Source organism: Rhyacophila brunnea, unplaced genomic scaffold (assembly GCF_057557595.1).
Source record: "Rhyacophila brunnea isolate RB1 unplaced genomic scaffold, BYU_Rbru_1.0 scaffold_5, whole genome shotgun sequence".
In the NCBI taxonomy this organism is placed as follows: Eukaryota; Metazoa; Arthropoda; class Insecta; order Trichoptera; family Rhyacophilidae; genus Rhyacophila; species Rhyacophila brunnea.
Window position 1 is genome coordinate 33710009 of NW_028233170.1, and position 15923 is coordinate 33725931.

The 15923-nt window shown below is 34.2% G+C and overlaps 1 protein-coding gene across 2 annotated transcripts in view; it reads left to right on the forward strand.

Moving 5' to 3' along the window:
- Nucleotides 1–15923, forward strand: part of LOC147066339 (uncharacterized) — a 615499-nt gene that overhangs the window by 581216 nt on the left and 18360 nt on the right. The gene's annotated exons all lie outside the window — the stretch shown is intronic.

Genomic DNA, 15923 nt, shown 5'->3' on the forward strand with positions numbered 1-15923 from the left:
GGCGCCAAACGTTTACGGGCTCAGAAAAAGCTTCTTTTTCTCGAATCCACGACCGGACGACAGACACGAGGAATATATATATATATATTTCATATATATATTATATATATGAGAACTAGATCGCAGACAAAGGACCCACACACATCTAGCGAAGAGATGGCGGACCCTCCACTGGTGGAGCCGATCCAGAGGAATGAGGAGATGGAAGAAGGTATGCAAATACCTGAGCGCAGTATACCAGCATCCGAAAACATGGATCCATGTACCAGACAAGGACAGATTCCACACGTGACGATGCTGAACACCACAGGAGGCGGTCGGCTGGTAATCTTCCAATACCAGGCGCACGCACCGTGCACGTGCCAGGAGCATGGTCACGGACGCCCTGAGCCAAGAGAGAGCGGTGAGGAGACGAGACTGGACGAGGACTATGAAGAGGCCACCTGCCTGCATTGGCGAGGAGTCACCATCAGGAGGTGCTGAGGATGAAAAGGGGACGATGCCGAGATCCTGCAGTACTGCCTCGGAGGACCTCGGCTGATGAAGAAGAGGGCTGATCCAGTGGGTGATGTGTTGGAACGATCTTCTGTCGTCCATAAATAAATAGTGTGTAACTCTCTTCAAGAACCACAACAGTTTTATGTATTAATCGTTATTAATTATAAATGCATCCACCGTAAAGCAAGGTTGATCCGCTTGTAATGCACCGGCGAACAGAAAAAGCGAGGAGGTAAATATAACGGTTACGCAAAACGAGACGTTACGTAAATTGCATAACGGCCAGTGGCGTAGATAAATTTATAGCGCGCGACAGCGGCTAATTAATAAATTATCTTGCCGGGCATATTAAGTGAAAGCGATCAACTTTGCTCAACGGTGTGATTAGAATTTAGAATAAATGGTTGTATAACAGATGATGAATGTGTGAAAAATGGTTCAGCGGCAGAGAACTCCGTAGATGCTGGAAAAACTGTAAGTACCTATTTAACCGACTCTGGTAAATAATTATTTAACCAAAAAAAAAATTAGCCTTTTAAAATAAGGAAGAATTTTAAATATTGTAAATAATAACATTCCTTAAGAAGGTTAAGATTTTTAATATTTTTAAAGGTTTGATATTTAATTAAATCTTTTAGATATTGAAATAGATAAATAAATAGTATGTATTTAATAATAGGAACAGAAGGCGATGCTGCCAACGTCCGCGATTAAATTAACTACTTCTTAAATATAAATAATGATAATAATAAAAAGGGCTCGTGGACATGCACGCCCCTGCAAATAAGAATGCAAAACATCAGTGTTGCCGTGTCTACATAAAATTCAGGAAGTCTACTGAATTTCCGTGTCGGAAGCTACTGAGATTTTAAATTTTGACTTGGCAACGCTGCATAAAAATAATCGGGTAGTTTAATTACTTATAATATAAATTGACCAGATGGAGTGACCATATTGCGACGTATAAAAATATACTATCTCGTCACTTATCATGGTCAATTATAATAATAAATAAATAGTAATATAAAACTGTGTCAATTATATAGTTAAATATTAGTGTATATATAGATAAAATAAAAGAAGTGAATAATAGCGTAATAAAAGTGTGATATATTGAATTATAATAGGTACCAAGTGTGACTAATAATGAGATATGTGGAATTATAATAGTTACCAAGTGTGATTAATAGCGATAAATATATCAATGTAACAATAAAACAAATTCGGTAAATAACACATTGCGGGTTAGAATCGTGTATTAAAATATTTTTTATAAGCTAAATAAACACAAAATAATCCGGGGAAAAGACTCAAACAGAATCTCTTGGGACGTGATGGCCGGGTGGGCGGACCACTTCCTGTACGAGAAGCCCACTTCTTGGACCACAAGACCGTAGGAAGGCAACATTTGACCTTCTGCCGATCGCTCTTAAACCCTGAGGGGGTTGACTCGGAAGGGTTGAGGTTATGCCCTCGCTTGAACTACCCCAGGAGAGGAAGACGAGTACTAGCGCGAAAAGCACATAGTAAACATAATTATGATAGTGATGCAACAGCGCAAATGGAGACTTTACTCGAGAACCTGATACTCTGAGTGACAACCTGGACGGCTCGCGATGCCTGAAGATGTGGAATTGGTATGTGCAACGCCAAACCACGTTAACACGTCGTGAGTAATCCAGGGACAGCACATCTTGAATCATCGGGGAAAACGAGGAAGGGTGCTCCGGAAACATAACCGCAAGGAAGGAAGAAATAGCAAAAATGGAACAAAAGGATATACACTCTAAGAGTGATATCTAGTATTTGTGAAGAGGCGATGCCGTTGACTAGCTAGAGCCGAGCTCAGATCATCAGCATACGACCTACTCACCAACAGGGGAACGGATGTGGCCACACCTATCCCTATGGACATCCCTGGATAACAAACATGCGGCCCCGCGATGGTCGATCGAAAGTTATACCAGTGGAAAGTCAAGCTATAGAAGAGTAATCGTCAGAACAAAGAGGATCGGACGTCTTTGGGCGTACCACCTCACGAAACTGGCTAGCGAAGAAGTCGGCGATTCAAGCAACGCGACATTCTATCGACTAGCACAGTAAAATAAAAGGACGAAGGCGGAATAAATAAAAAAAGGAAGAAAAATCATAAACATGTGCTTAGTAGCTGGGGTAAAGATTTGTCAAAACGAAAATGTATACGGACCCGGATAGGACGACAAAACAATTGCCGTCTATCTGGAAGACATGGAACGAAAACCACCCATAAAATTAAGTTAATTACGTAGTTATAAATATTAAAAAAAAATACCATAAATAGTAGTGTTATAGCGTAAACGTTTCTGAAATGTAGCATGATGTGTACGAAGCTAGCCGCTCGATACGGCGAATAACGCTTCCATATCAAACGCCCAGAAACGAATATAAGCAATCCGAGGCTGGAAAATTAAACTAAAAAAAACAAATATTATATGTGTATGATGGTTAAACAAGGAAGGTATAGGCGGCCGATGAGGTCAGGCTGTACATGTCAGCTTTCATCGGAGGGGGCGAATTGTCACCACCTACCTGTAGGTAGGTGCCTTCGCACAATAAATTGATTAGTAATAAGCCGACATGTAAACCTGATCTCTAACTATACGGCTTAGTAAAACGCCTAAAAACGCTTCCTTGTCGAATCACATATAAATTGTTTATCTGTTCACAGGTTTTTACGCTACCCGTTCGGTATGTAAACGTATCGAACGGGGCATCGATTGCTACGAGCAGGGTAATGCAGTGTGAAAGAATGATGGATGTAAAATTGCCTTGTTCTGTACAATAAAAAAAACCTGTGACGATGTTATTATAAAATGTTAGATATAAATGTATTATGTAACTGTATATTAGTATAAAAGGGGAAGAATGATTGTTAAATATAAAGAGACGAATGCAGTAGCGAGAGATTATTATAAGAGTGTAACATATTTAATATATTTTGTAATAGTATGAAAGAAGAAGAATAACTGTTAACATAAAGAAGAAGAACGCGGTAGCGAGTGATTAGTATTAAAAGTGTATATAATTAATTAATATGTCATTAGCCTAACCTAACTTAACCTAACCTAACCTAACCTAACTTAACCTAAACTGACCCAAACTAACAAATAATCCAGTATATCGGGTATTTTCAAAATGTGTTTTCCGCTATATTCCTCAAAACCGAACTGTACCAAAAATACATATTTTAATTTAAAGAATATTTTTTATCTATTATGGTTTGGTTTAGGCAGCTCTTTTGATTATACATGACGTATTTATGTTTATATAAATACTAGCATAAAATTGCAATTAAGATTTAACAAGCACCTGTTTTTCTTACTAAATACTAAACCATGTTACAAAATCAAACAGAAGAAGAATCTCACTTACTTATCAAATCTACTCATATCTTCTTACTTTAATAAAGTCATTCAGTTTCAGGAGAGAACTTCCTCTCACTAAATCATTATATACCTACTTAACAATCGGAAGAGATTCTGATAAACGAATCCACGTATAATATCTCCATAATGAGGGCGATTCTTATTAATATTGTACTTACATTAGAGCTCGAGAGTTTCTGCGCCATTATTAATAAACTGAGAACGCTCGTCTTATCTCTATATTATATTTAAGGATATCCATTTTGTGCGCCAATTATAATCAGAGTTAGGAACCGAACCGGAACTGAACCCCGAAATCATTAATACCCGTATTTATTTTGGAACCAGAATCAGTAACAGAAATCTCATTAAATTTAATATCTTAGAAAATCCATTTGTGAAAATATCAATAGTTGTCTTATTTAACAACTTTTTTTCACATATATTGTCAATATTGGTCAAATTATTTTTGAAATAAACTATACAAATACTAAATAATATAATACATCATATTAAACTTTTTGCATTTACATAATATAAATATGTATTATTTTAAGCCGCACTAATATGCCAGTATATTCATACGTGTTCATAAAATCATAAAGTCAATTTTATTTTCTAGTTTTGCGTATTTATGTGTTTTTTGATATGTATACCTATTTTTTGTTTGTTGATAACTTTGACATACAATAATACCCTCGAACATACAACATTTTAATATTACAATGTGCACGATTGTAAAATAAGTCGAAAACATTAACACAAATTGTTAATTATAGACACTCATATTGCAATTTAGATTGTATAATACAAAATTCAAATAATTGCAGATGTGAAATGAGTTCATTTTTCAATAACATTCAGCCATATTTGTTTATTTAAGATATAATTAAATCTGTTTATACAGCCCCTGGTATATATGACCGGACTTGTTTATTATATTATTACTATATTATATAATATGCTGCATAACATAAATAAAATAATTAATAAATAAATAAAATAAAATCTTAAACCACTCATATTTTATTTTCCATACATCTCAAGCATTATTAACAATGAGTTCACAGAATTCTTCTTCTTCTCCCACCCTGTCACGTCCCATTGGGGCATAGGGCAAGCACAAGTTGGCGCCACTTCCCTCGGTCCATCGCCAACTCTTGCGCCTCCCGCCATGTCAGACCTGCAGCACGTAGGTCGCTCTTGTAGCACCGCTGCAGGGTGAGGGAGGGCCGGCCACGGCGATGGAACCCTTGAGGCTGTGCCACAAGGGTACGAAGTGCCGCACTCTTTGGCGGCATCCGGAATACAAGTTCACAGAATAGTACAGATCAAAATAAAATAATAACATTTATTTTTGAAAATCCAAGCCATTTTAAGGTCTTTCTTCGGTGTGTAATTAGATGTATTTGAAACCCCCGATGCAAGGTTCTGAATTTTATTATTATTTGGACACGAACCTGAATCTTCAAAAAATATTGATATTCAACAGCTCTGTATAGAACCGGAAATTATACCAAACTTCATAGTGAACATTCCGAATATTGTTTTCGATTATTATTTCAGCGAAATTACAATCGATTGCAATTAATAGTCTTAAGTGATGTGATCATCACTGTATTTCAGTATCTACTTAAAATAAGTACCCACTTAGTCACCTACGCTGGAAACTATCCGCGCTATCTACGTACCTATTCTAAGTGGTTAATTTCATTAATCGGAATAATGCCTACTGTCTGGCATTATCTTTTATGACTTTCGGCGGCGAAACGAAAGCCACGACGAGATTAGTGGATACAGACACTTAGATAAAAGTTCATTAGCCATTCGGCGAGAGAAACTTAGCCCATTACATTAATACCTCCCATCTCCCATCTATATATTTATTTCACTCTCCGAGAGGTGAAACTTTATTCAGGCACGTGCGGGGAACCTAATGCACATCACGTCAGCTTTTAGAAGAATAGCGAAAAGAAAAATCAAATAACCTACACCAGCGATTTCCAACTAATTTTAAACATGGAATCATTTTGTATACTACATCGTTCGTTATACCTAATGTGGAACATAAAAATAATATGGTACAAGTCAGTTTACGGGAAACCAGGCGGAAACCGCGCCAATTTTCATAGCCGATTTTAACAAAATCTATGAACTCAAGAATGAAAACCTAACCTAACCTAACCTAACATAACCTAACTGAACCTAACAAAAATCCAGTATATTGGCTATTTCAATTTTTTTTGGAGTTGGCTTTCCTTAAACCGACAAGAACCACATTTTTAGCTGTAAAGTTCATGCTTGGAATATTTAAGAAAAATCAGTCCAAATAATTTTTCTCGACAGTTATTAAAATATAATCTCGAGAATTAAAAATAAAACTAACGAGACAATGAAAATGCGTGTTTATGCAGAAAGAAGCCAGTTCAACAAAAACACAAACAAAATAGTACACTATCTTGTGCTAGGTGCAAGGCCTGGATAAAACAAACCATAAGTGCAAGTGAGAAAGCATTTGACACGCTTTTATCTCCGCAACATGAATTAAGTTAGAGTTAGATAGAATTTCTACGGCTGAATTAAATATTTTTTGTAGACGTCGCCGGTAAATATTGGTTTGGATGACTACAGTCATTTAAAAACAGCTAACACGTGCTGACATTTATTGTTTTTGTGTTAAATATAAAGTTATTGGTAATTATTGTTAGTTAATTTAGTAGAAAATATGGCTAACTATGTTGTGTATAAATTTAGTAGCCGTTTAGAAGCAACATGATGGTATAAAGTTTCATAGTTAAGTTAATAATAATAAAATTGATATTCTACTCTGCGTTCTATGCAAGAAACACGGCTTCATTTTGCCGAAAAATACCCACTTCATATCATTACTCTGAGGTTACGTGTCGTTATTTAAAATTACAAACCTATATACTCGTACTTACAGCATGTTAATTTTTAATGATACATAAAATATCATATATTATACCTATCTATGAATGCAAAATACTTTTAAAGATAAATTTATTTTATTTTAGTATGTAGTGTAACTTGTTATGAAAATCAATGGGAACCTACCACGTAATCGCCAGTTGAATAATTAAGGGTATTTGTGTCCTAGCACAGTTTTAAGTGTGATTCAAATATTTTTAGCCAGTCTTCTTTGATACCATTATCAAAATCATATCTTAAAAATCAAGCATCGCTCACGGAACGCTATTTGGGAAACGGTAACCTACTCTAACCCAGCATTGTAGTATTACCTGCGTAAAAATAATATGTTTAAGACACGTGTTGGCAACGTTTTTAATTAGTGATATCTACACCAGTACTTACTCCGAAATATCCTAACTAACTCTTTAAGGAGGTACATATTATGATAATACTGATTTAATGAAATCATTCATAATAAATAACACCGGATTTCATTGTGCACTACAAATATGTACACCGATTGAGTTAAATAAAGATTTTTAAGAACTTATACAACAACGGCCACCTATTACACACGTTCTCACTCAAATGTAATATATCAAATAATTACTTAAAGTGAATTGGTTGAACACAGTCATCGCGCACCCAATATTATAATATAATATGTTACGTCACTAAAGTCTTTTTTATGGGGTAAGAGCGGAATGCAGAAACATTTGTCATAACTAAAATTTCCTAAGCAGAAAACACTATGCAGAAACATTATCCTTAGTTAAGATCATTTCTATTGAAAATAATACCATATTTAAAAATTCTCTTTCCTATAGTTTAGGTAAATTATTTTATAATTGTTAAACGATGACAAAAATATGACAACTGCATTTTATAAATGCAATAACCATAAATACATATTAATATTTAATTATAATACTCTTATGTTTCCGTTATAAGTCATTATACGTGATTCCACAGGCACCGCAAGATATTTTTTTAACATGGTAACACTAGCGTCAAGTGTCATTCTATCACCTGGCATCTTGTATTTCTGCGGGCTGGCGTATAAAAGTAAAATAATATTCTGCAAGTACATGCCAAACGAATTAACACTATCAATATCCATATTGAGATACATTGTTAAATGAATTTGAGTGTATGGACTGTTTTATAGACATGCGAATTTATTTTGACAGCAGCTGTCAGTGGTAAATGGTAATACAGAAGGGGGCGTATTCATAACAAAAGTAGTCTATGGTTAAGGATTCCTTAACTCTATACTCAGGATTATCTATAGTTAAGTCATGCTTTTGGGCGACTTATCCTTAGGATCGAAATCTTAGATTGTGCATGCCGCTCTTAGATTATTCAGAATGTCATCACTCATCAGTCATCACACTCATCAGTCATCACTCATCATCAACGTCCCAAGTGCGTCGACAAGAGTTGTTCCGTGACGAAGTTACCATTAATTTATTACAGGGTAGTTAGTGAAACACCCACGATGGCCGCGTGGATTAAGCGCTGGTCTATAGCGTCGAGGGTCCCGGTTCGAATCCCGGGTCTGGGAAGTACACATATTGTTTTTCAATTTGTGTATGAGTCAGAGTATGGACCTAATAGGTTAGGCAAGTGGCTGACATCCATTTATCGTAAAAATAAAATCTGTTATACAAACCTCCACCCTGTGGAGGCCCATATGATCCCATCAGGATCGGACATGGTTGAAAAAAAGTCAGTGAAAATATATTACGAATATTAGATTCCAAATCTGTCTAGCTACACATTGGCATTAACACACATTTAGCTTACCAACTTACATACGATGAAAAAGTACTCAAAATCAAGCAAAATATGTATAAAGAAAGTAAAAATTGAGGTAACTTTGAAACTAATACCCTCATTTAATCAGGGATTGTTTCTGATTATTTTACTTATATGAGTTAATTATTGTAACGAAGTAGGCATAGTAACACACATAAAATTGTATGGAGGGGGTCCATTTTGAAAAAAATATCTATAATAATGTATTATTGATTTTTTAATGCGAAAGGATGGGGCGTGGTTCACAAAATCAATCAAATGCCACTGACTTCCGCATTTACCCCGTGGACCCCGAATTTTTCAGGTACATACCCCATACCCAGACACTCCGATCATTCAAACTAGCGATAAATATATAAGAATAACTTTATCCTGCAGTATAACTATAGGTGCTCGCTCACCTACGATTTATTACTACCTGTCGCAACCACACATTGCTATCGTATGCGTTAGTAATAGTAAACGATCATGTTTATTAGTGTCCGTTTGTATCATTCGCGCCGCCTTGTTTTGTAGTCAGGCCTTACGTATTGTAGAATACCGAGAGGAGTTAGGCTAACCTTTTGAAAATGCTGTTCGACAACCAAATCATCCGGGTGACAATCCTCAGTCATCAGGTCCCGTTGAAGAATAAGAAGATGTACTATTCCATGTATCTAAATGATTTGTATTTTTCCGTTTATCGTGGGGTCAGGACCCGAAACCCTTATGTGGGCGCTTGTAACGAATAATATGTTTAATAAATGAGAGCCGCAACGAAAAATCCCCACAAAAATGTTGACTTCAAATATTGTTACATAAATATATCTTTGCCAGATGTGAAAAAGTTTATTTTTAAATTCAAAAGCTCAAAAAAGATAAGCACCACGGACAAAGCCACAAAAATGCTTCAATCTCCGGATTGCGGGATTAGTCTTTATACTTTTTTTGTCAAAAATAACTTTTTTGGCTAATGAAAGAAATATAATTTAAAGAAAGGCATTAATTTATGAATTTTAAAAAAATATGATGGATAAACAATCAATGAATGAAAACTATGAATAAATTTTGCGGATGGCGCTGGTTAGTTTTTAAAATTCAATTAAACCCTGCACAACCAAACCATACCTAAATGCTATGGGCGATTCGACAAAAATAATAGTGCACACCTTTTCAGTCAAACTTATTTGTTTTCGTTGAATTAATAATGTCATAATTAGGGAGCGGATTTATATGCAACAAAAAGTTTGTATGCATGCACATATGCACTTAAAATCAGTAAAATATGCACTAAAACCAAAGAAATATGCAATTAAAAAATTATTTTTTTATGGAAAAAAATGTAAATACCCAATTCACCCAATATTACTAATAAAAAATCGAATAACAAATTAATAATCTCAATCAATATAATACAATAACAAAAAACATAAACAATCAATATAAAGTTAATCAATTACAATTTTAAAAATAGTTTGTTTACAAGTACAAATAATTGAATAAGAAATGATGTAAACTATACACAACTTTAAAAAATAAAAACGACACACTTAACTAGCTACTATTCCTAAATACTACATATTTACTGTTTTTTTTCTAATTTTTTTAAATTAAAATTAATTATAATTATATTTTAATTATAATTATAATTAATATAAAATTTATAAAGGTGCCCGAGTTGACTTCACTTTTTCTGATAAATCCACAGCTCTGGGATGCCATTAAAAATGCAAGTGCATCTTAACTATCTACTTACCTAATTTAGTAATATTTCGACAATATAATTTTTAAAAAAAAAACTATGATTATACATGCAAAAGCCCTAAAATATGCATTTATTTATGAAATATGCAATAATGTCTCAAATATGCTCTAACGTCTCAAATATGCATTTATATGCACAATAAAATTTTATTTTTGGATTCTGTGTCTTTCAAAACAGATTTCTGTGCAACTCTCATAGCTGTGCATACACCTTAACAAAACGTGCACCAGCATATAAATCCGGGCCCTGTCATAATATTACAGATGATGTTGGTTAGTTTTTAAAATTCTTTAAGTCCCGTCTAACCCAGCCTCAATCGATAAAAATGTTCTTCTATTTGATATATTATATCTAAAGTTGTGTATGGTTTAATGGCATAATTTTAGATATTTTATAAATAAACGAATACTTTTTTACCATTATCTAATATGGCTTGGATTAGGCAGGGCTTAATTGAATTTTAAAAATTAACAAACAGTATCTAAGCATTTAAGACATTGTAGTATTAGTTCAACGAAAATTATTACATTCGACTTTATTTATTGTGCACTATTTATGTCGGATCTTAAGAGCTTACCTCCACCCTTCGCCACTGCTGGGTACGTACATAGAGAATCAATCATTGACATAATTTATTTTAGTCCTGTGAATTGCATAACTGTGTCCTATCGCAGAACATAAATCTTCCGTGGTTTTTACTTTTTATGTAGGTTCCATTGGATGACTATCTATTGTTTTTTCTTCAAGCTATCCTGTTTGTATCCTGACCATTTTACATTTAAGGTTTTTCTATTATAAAATTCAATTTAAGTGTGTAATTTGTGTACAGTATGACTACTCTGACCATAATATCTTATTGGTGGAAAAAGTGGATATGCTGACTTTTTAACAGTTGAAAATTATCCCTAAAAAAATCATTCATAATCACAGCCGAGTAATATTTCAACTCCTTCTTTTAAAATTTATTTATTTTTCTATTTGCCTGTTTTCTCATTTAAAAATCTCCAACCTGTTTTCGACGTTTGATAATTCTACGCCTACCTAGGTACATTTTAGTTTCTTTATACGTCAAAAATATGGTAAACCCAAAGAATTTTAACTATAAATAGACGGAGCCGTATATGTTATTTCTGTTATAATATTATTTAGAAAACACATCAAGCATGGTCACGTTGGTAAACTCAACATAATATACTTACTTGAACTTGAGCTAATAATTTTTAATTAACTTTCTTTTATTATTGTCACAATTAAGTATGACGCCTATAGCATAGTGGTCTATGCGCATGGGCGCGAAACCCGAGAGATGCAGGTGTCTTACTTTTTTCAAAAAAGATTTTTTCAATTGGTTTCAATTTCTCAGAAGTGCTTTCAAATTTATTTATGATCTTTAGGTAAACTTCCTTAGAGGCATTGATTCATATAATCCAGTATGACTCGTAGAAGGCCATCGCCACGGGTATGTGGATTTAGTTATATCATTGATAGTATAATTACTGATGCAAGTGCATCGTGTATACAAGCGTCATGTTGGAATGACGTGCTAAATGTATCGCTTGCGCAAACACGCCGAGACACCTGCTTCTATGTAGGGTCTGCAATCCCGACCAATCCCGGAATTTAAATTGATTGAATTCCGGAATTCCAAGATTAACTGTTTTTTTGCTAATTACTGATAGCTATATTAGGTTTGATATTTCGTATTTTAAGATTTTAGGTGTCAATGTTTCTACTGAATAACGTCTTTTGTATCCACAAAAAATATTATAGCTTGAAGAGTATATTTTATCATTTCCTACGATAAATTTTCTTCTTTTGTCTTCTTATTCTCTACAAACCGGTATCTGGTAAAAGGCATAATCTGATAGTCTCAGCCACAGAACAGATAATAAATCGAATACCGATAGGCTATGTTCAATACGCCACATGTTGACGCAGGGTTTTGAATGTGTGAGTGTCCTACGAAAATGAAACACGCATTATGCACGTTCAATAGCGTGTGTCATACACCAATATTAAATGAGCGTAAATGCATAAACCGAGAGCAGTTTTCAGTATTATTCGACTTATAACGTATTCTTGACACGTTTTTAAATGTATTCTATATTCTTCCTTACTCGAGATCGGTTACCTGCTTCTGCTTACACGTTAGGTATTTCAGTTCTCATTGTTTCTGACTTCGCTAAAGGGAAAATTTTACGAACCGGAGCGCTCGATAATTTAATACTTAGTTTTCTAATTTTATGTGTATTTTATAACAAATATGTATGTTAAATTCTTTGTTATATGGCTTGTCTACCTCATATAGTCAAATTATTTTTTCCACAAAACGGAGTGATAATTTTGGGAATTTTATGAACTGGAACGGCGCTCCGGTGCGCTCCGGTCATTTTGAGCCCTGGGATATCTTCTTAAAAGGTTTTCCAATATGTTTTTAGTCACTTTAACTGTGTTAACTGTAAAATCTAAATGTAAAAATAATTCATTAAAATAACGTATTCCATGTACCTAATTTAAAAATCATTATTACCAATTTTACCCGCTTCACTAGAATATCTACTTCATTTTTAGATTATAAAAAAAAACAATATGCAATCTTACAGCTATTTCAACTACACAATAAAGGTAAAGTTATATTGAAGACAGTAATTAAATACTCTTAGAACTACTCTTTTAAAAATGAAGTAAACAATACAATTCATATAGTTAACTTTTCAGAAAAAAAATATATAATCTTATAAAATCTTATTGAATAAGTCTAATGCAAATTATGAGGAATTCAATCAATCAACACGAGATACAATATTATTAGCCATTCGTCCGACTCTATTACATCACATCGAAAAACAACATGTAAATTTGCCAGTCGCAGGATTCAATCCCGTGACTCACGGATTCGGAAGTAGGCATTCTAACTCACGGTTCTTTCCTCCATAATCATAATAATTGTATGTTACGAATTCCGATTTTCCTTTGCCATACATTGAATAAATAATATTCTCGAAATTCCTGAATTAAACATTCTGTTTGGGACTCCAATCCTGACCTGCTGTCCCACTACGTTGATTATACACGAGGCTGGTCAATCCTGCATTACCAGCGTACGTGGCGACATTAGGATAAGCCAGATTATGCCATTCAGTATTAGTTTTACATGGAATGTTTTCTATTTACCAGTGGCACGTTCTAGTAGACTAGGTACACTAAAAAGATATATAATAATTTCCACTGTTTCCTCACTCAGTATTGTAATGGTTTATTTCTTTTCTGGATATTATGTACTTTATCCGTGTTGAAATCCAATTCTTTGTGGAAAAAAATGAATTAAAATTAAACAATATTCATACATAATTATTCTGAAAACACTCATGAGAAAATTTAGCCAATAGAAAAAATCTTTTTTGAAAAAACTAAGACACCCGGCAGGTATCGAACATGTGTCTTTTGGATTTCGCGCCCTGAAGGCTTTTCTCAGTTTCGCATTTTCTCATGAGTGTTTTCAGAATTATGTATGTTCAATAAATAATAAGAATAAAAAAAAGAAATAGTTAATTTAAACAGCATTCATTTTACATCATTGGAAACGATCTTCTTCGATGGCGCTACAGCCCAAGTCGAGCCCTGGCCTCCTCCACCGCCGTCCTCCAGCCGGAACGGTCCTGATTTTTAGCAGCTGGTTGGCATCTTTTGTAATGTTATCACCCCATCGTGTGCATGGCTTTCCCACTGGCCTTTTTCCCCCTGGGTTTACTTCGAGGAACTTCTTCGGTATCCGTGACTCAGGCATGCGCTGTAAATGGCCTGCCCAGTTTAGCCTCTGGAGTTTTATGAAGGTGGAGAGTTTTGAATCTTGGTATAAGCGGTATAGTTCCGTGTTGTGCCTAATTTTCCACTCCCCACCATCATTCATGGGTCCGTATATCCGCCTCAGGATCTTTCTCTCAAAGCAGTCCACCATTTCAGCTGCTTTCTTTCATATTTAGCGTCCATGACTCGCACCCGTATGCAACGACTGTGCGTATGACGGTTTTATAGAGCCGGGTCTTAGTTTTTCTGTGGACATTTCTGGATTTGAATATGGACCGCAATGAGAAGTACGATTTATTTGCAGCGGTTATTCGGGCTTTTATTTCTTCCAGTTCCTCGTTCTCTTTTGTAATATTGGAACCCAGGTATGTGAACCGGTTGAAAACCTTAAATTGATGGTTTCCAAAACTAGAACTTTGGCCCAGCCTACTCTGAATTTGTCGGCTTTGTACCATGAAATTGGAAAACGATCAGTACCATCCGTTTTCAGGACTATGTCAAGATCTTTTGACTTGTTAAAGTTAAACCATATTACGACTTCAATGTATTTTTTTTAATAATTAATTAATCCTTTAATAATTGCATTTCTCAGTAGATATACTTTCATTTTTATTAAAATTAATCTCTAGAGAAATGTTACAATATATATTTCACCCGTAGGTAATCACCCTAAAGAAGAGGCTTTTCATGTGCATATTACTATTTCACAGTAAGTGTTACCGACTATACTGGAACACAGTGACTGTTTTTAAACATTCAGTCATTTGTTTTAAATATTTCATCATATTCACAGTAGAAAAAAAATCAACGTATAATTCAAAATCTGTTTTTTACAATTATTCATCTAGTCTACATTGAAGTTAATGGCTCCACCAAACCACACCCCTATTTCATAGTCTACAGCTCGGTAACCATCCAATATGATTACATTAGGTATAATATTATACTTTTTAAACCAACATATTTAGTGTTTTTCGTTTCTATCGCGGTTTTTAGGTTAACAGCTCGAAGCGTAAAAACATTTACAAATTCAATTTTGTAGTATTTTTTATCTCCAGGGAAGTAGGTGTGTGGCCATATTGAATTTATTGAGTATTTTAACGGTATATTTTAAGAAGATTGATTGTTTTGGTATTCGCTCAATCCATCTTCATAGAACGGGAAGTGTAGGGAGAGAGAACGTTTAGTTATATTTTGATTTAGTCTCACCTTTATTTTAGAACCCTTGAAATAATGCCTATGGTGGTTTTACTATTACACCTGGACTAGTTATCAAAATCTTCCAATTTAATTTTAGTTGCAATATAGTTTATATGCCATAGAGTAATATTGATAATAAATAATAGACAAAATTAAAATAGACCATATTATTATCCTGATGGTAAGTATTGCAGTAATAACATTCAAAACTATTCCCGCTTTTCTTATAGATATTTAATAAAACGTGTATGTACCTACTTTTTAAATATAATTAAAAGAGACTGATACGTCACATTTGTCACTTTATTATTTAAATATCTCATACGTAACTCTGTTACACATATTTTTAGTATTTAAAATTTATAACACATATAACTTTTCCTAGTAAATGGCAAACAGTCGCAGCTGTTTTCGGATTTGTTCTAAAAAGCTCATACATCAAAATTTGTACAGAGCTTAATAATAGTTTTAGAGGTATGGGTGCTATGATTGAAATATGAGCGTAAATTTTTAACTAATGA